We start from the raw sequence: 4746 nt of genomic DNA on the forward strand, positions 1-4746 counted from the left end.
AAACAAATCAGGGCTGGGCAGACAATCACAAAAGGCGGGAAAACACGAGACAGGAAGTAAACCTAGACAAGACAGGGGAGAAAACGGAGACTTCAAAATAAAACAGGAAACAGAACATGCAGACACTAATGCTCATGACAGCCAAGGGTCCACATGCACAGTAAGGTGTTAAATCCAAGGTTCGTGAGCTTTGTCACAAGCCTGGAGGGAACTATGGTGTTAAGCGCTGAGCTGTAGTCAATAAACAGCAATCTCACCTAGCTTTTGGTTTTCCAAGTGAACTAGGGTAGTGTGGAGGAGGTGTAATCCTTGACCAGATGTTCAGAGATGAAACCACTGGATGGCTTGGTTGTCCATGTTGTGGAAGTGGAGAGTGAAATTCATCTTTCCTACTTTTTCCCCTTTTTACATTTGAAAATGTTGACTAGCGAGTTAGCAGAATCTCGAAGAGGAGAGTTCACACTGTGGTGAGTTGATTTTACTATACATATTAGTGACTTGTGGTCGTATGTTTTCATCTTGTCTAATAAAATACAGCAAAAAAAAAAATAGCATGTATTTAGCACAGATCTGTGCTTTCTAGAACAGATCTTTTTGGAATATTCTCAGGCTGAAAACATGAAAAGCCATCTCAGAAATCTCATCCATTAACAAATACGTTTGCTTCCACCCATGCGCAGCACAGCCCTGCCTAATCAAAACACAAAGCACAGACGGTTGAGGAGAAATGGATTAGAAAGTCAGTTTCTTCGACACTGTGCTCAGAATGTATTGATTGCCTTCCCTTTCCATCTACCCGCTCTTTCTTCCCTTCTCTCTTTGCTCCACTGAATTTGGTGAAACTGCTAAAATCACTGGCAATTTGCAGGGCACCTCGCAGCTGGACTCTTTCCCACTGCTGACAGAGTGCAAGCATGTCTGTGTTTAAAGCAATGGACTGTATGTCGGCGAGTATACATGAGCGACACAAATTTGTGTGCCTTTGTGATAAAATGCATTTGTGTGTGTGTGTGTGTGTGTGTGTGTGTGTGTGTGTGTGTGTGTGTGGTGTGTGTGTGGGTGGTGTGTGTGTGTGTGTGTGTGTGTGGTGTGTGTGTGTGTGTGTGTGTGTGAGAGAGAGAAAGATGGGGAGCATCCTGGTACTGGATTTGGTGTGTAGGGAAGGACTGAGAGAGAATTTCATAGATTGTTGATTACCTGGGGAGGTCCCTTGACTAGATTGCGTTAGGGACACTCCAACACCAACACCACACAAACACACACACACACACACCCCACACCCACCACCACACACCACAACACACACACACACAGTTTCTTTTAATTCATTAATTTAGGCACATAAACTTTCAGTCCCTGTGAGTCTCTAACCCAGGGGTCTCAAACTCAAATTACTTGGGGGCCGCTGAAAGTAGAGTCTGGGTTTGGCTGGGCCGCATCAAGTATCCAAAAAAAAACACAACTATTTCCTCAAACAGGGCGCGGAACTGCCGGTGCTTTAAGCCCCTAGATCTGATTGGTTGGTGAATTTCACAAACAACAGACATCACATTGTCAAACTCAGGCATTTGCCGCAACGAGTACTTAGCTAGCTGACAAACGTTACGCCGCTGTCAGGAGACTACACGGTAGCCCATAAGTGACAAGCGCAATGACAAAAGTTTCAGAACGCGCGGGCCGCACTAACACTTAACTTGATGTCAAGTAGGGGGCCACAAAAATATCATCCCGCGGGCCGCAATTGGCCCCCGGGCCGCGAGTTTGAGACCCATGCTCTAACCTCATTCCATTTTAAAAGAGCACCATACAATGTGTTTAAATTAAGCAAAGCGTTAGGTAATGATGGGAAAATAATGTAAATGTCATTTTTTAAATAACGAGACATTACTTTAGGCCTGTTAATCATAAAAACCTGTACTTCCAATAGGTCACTGTGAAATAAATGCTACATGGCTGAAAAGAAGAAGCTTTTAACATTAACAACATATATGTGTAATCTGAATCAATACACACATCCAAGGATTGTGGTTAACTACTGTGTGTTTTACTGTTGCATTATTTATTGATGAATGTGTTCTTTTAACTCATGCTTGTTTTATTCTCTTCTCATGGTGATTTTTTTTTAACATCTTGCCAGAGATATCTGTTGATTAATGCATTGTCCTTAACAAATACACAGATGTAATAAAATAAAGGCACAGTTTACTGGAATGGATAGGAAGGAGAGTGTAATGGACACTTGATAAATAATACTGTTTCAAATAAAGAAAGGAAAAATTTGTCCACCTTAAAAAACGGCGACAGTACCCTTTGGAGAATGCTGTGGGTGCTGTTGGTGCTCTTTCCCTGTAAGACCACAGCTGTCAGCACCGAGACTTTCAAAAGGACTCTGTCCCACAGCAGCTGGAAAATCCGCTGACATAACATGTGAGAGCTAAAGTCCTAACTCAGCTCCGGTTAAATGTTAAATGAGACTGAGAATATCGCTGGTTGGAATGAAAAGTGTATCTTGCAATTTCCTGCTCTGCTGTTTCCATTTGCCTGGACTAATTGAGAATGAAATCAACAAGAAATTCCATATTGTAGCATGTAATGTCATGTAATTATGTAATGATCATTGAGGGGCCGTGGATTATTAGGCTTTTTATTGTCACGGATGTTGTTAGGTCCATTGCCAAGCATGATTGCCTCCCATTAATTTTCAGCTTGGTTTGTATCATGTAATAGCCATTAACTAGAGAGATTTGTTTCCCCTTAGAGCAATGCTGTCCTTCAATTATTATTTTTTATGATACAGTTAGGAACTGTGTAAAATCATGTTATTAATGACAGTCAGTTGATGCATTATTGAGAGTCTACTGTTTATTATTACATAAATATAGAGTTGTTTGATAGACACTTTGTTCACAATATACAAAGATATGGCTGCCTTCTGTGTATCTTTAACGCTACTGCAGCGTAAGTCACCATAACATTACCAGACCTATCTCCACAGCGCGGCATAGGAAGGTCTGGCTGTTCCACACAACGTTCCTGGATAGGACAAAAACGTGTTCTGGTTCATTGGCATTTCTTTAAACCAATCACAATCGTCTTGGGTGGCACTAAGTAGTAATAGTCTCGGGAAGGAAGTTGATTTGGGGGAATATATGCACGTAGGGAGGTGAGCTCTGGAATTAAAATGGCTGTCGATTGTGTAATTGAGAATTTTACTTTTTTTTTTAAATACAATTTGATTGTTGGTTCTGGCTCAAAGGATGTTTCCCGAATCGACCGGAGTTTAGACACACATGATAAGAAAATAGGCACCTACACACCACCCAATCTCTTTTCATCACACACACACACTCACATGCACAATGAATGAGTGCAATGCATTCCACGGAAACATCAATAGCTCAGACCGCTGAAAGGTGTGATAATAATATCAGGACAGCTTGGTGTTCTTTGCAATGTACTTTTGCTATCACTAGAAAACAATGATTTTTAGCACAATAGGTTAGAATTCCCTGACAGAACAGTGGAGAAGGAAATGTGTGTTTGATAACCCATAAGGTTTTTTTTAACGATACCTTGTTTATTTATTCACGTCAATAGATATTTCACTTTCGTTCATTTGTCATGCTTTAAGTCAGGGTAAGTCACCACTTAAGCTTGCTGTGTCACAGGTGGACACAGCAATTTATAGCAGATTCCATTATAGAAATGAACGTGAAGGGTAAAAACATAGCAGCTATTATAAAGACAATGGCTAATATTCAACATACACACGCACAGACACACACACACACACACACACACACACACAGTCTTAGTGCTCGTCACAAAGACAAAAGAACCCTAGAGCTTGGCTTAGTAGGCCGAGGAGGAGGCAAAAACTCTTTCCTTAACAAAGATGCCAAAAGGGCATGCAGAAAAGAGAAAACTCTCCATCTAATGTGACCAAGGAGACATGAAGAAATGATGTGTGCGCCTGTGTGCATGCAAAATGTGTTGGTCACTGATTATTCCTATATCCTGGAGCCCTTAAGTCTGCACTCGAAGCACTCATCTTGGTCCCAGCAAGACTCACATGCTTTCTGGGCAGCTGATTGCAAGGTTGGCTGCAATTCTTCGGTCACTTCTCTTAGTTTGAAATGAAACAGCTTTTTACACCATTCTGTTATTTGATCATCATTGAACTGAATGCGAGTTGGTCTTGTTTTAGCAATGCAAGAGGAGGACATGTTACTCACATTGTAAAGACTTAAAGCATCTTATTACTTCTGCTGCCATATCCTTTTGTGTTTTGATTTAATTGTTTGTTTTCTGTTTGGAGATTAGGGATTGGTGTAAAGACTCTGACACACCAACCCAACGGCCGACAATTTGGCAGAAAAGACAGCCGAGCTGACAGCCTCCCTGAGTTGGTCACAAAAGTGCCTCGGAACACGCCAAGGCAACGCCAACTTGAGCGTAAAATTCTACGCGTGCGCAAGATGTAATACATCTCCATAACAGCAGGCAATGCTAATCTTTATTGTGGTCCAAAAAATGAAAACCTGCAGCTGATTAAATCGCGTCAATACTTCACCAAAACGTGTTTCTGAAAACATTTTAAGCAGGAAATAGGCCATGCAGTGGATGACTTTGTCTTCATTTCAGATCAACAAAGGTCAGTTTAAAAGATTTTTGTCCGATTTTGAGAGGCGTTAGTCACACTTATCACGCTCGTCATTTACAGGTCAGCACTCCACCAATCAGATT

The sequence above is a fragment of the Etheostoma spectabile genome, chromosome 19, assembly GCF_008692095.1.
Source record: "Etheostoma spectabile isolate EspeVRDwgs_2016 chromosome 19, UIUC_Espe_1.0, whole genome shotgun sequence".
Classification (NCBI taxonomy): Eukaryota; Metazoa; Chordata; class Actinopteri; order Perciformes; family Percidae; genus Etheostoma; species Etheostoma spectabile.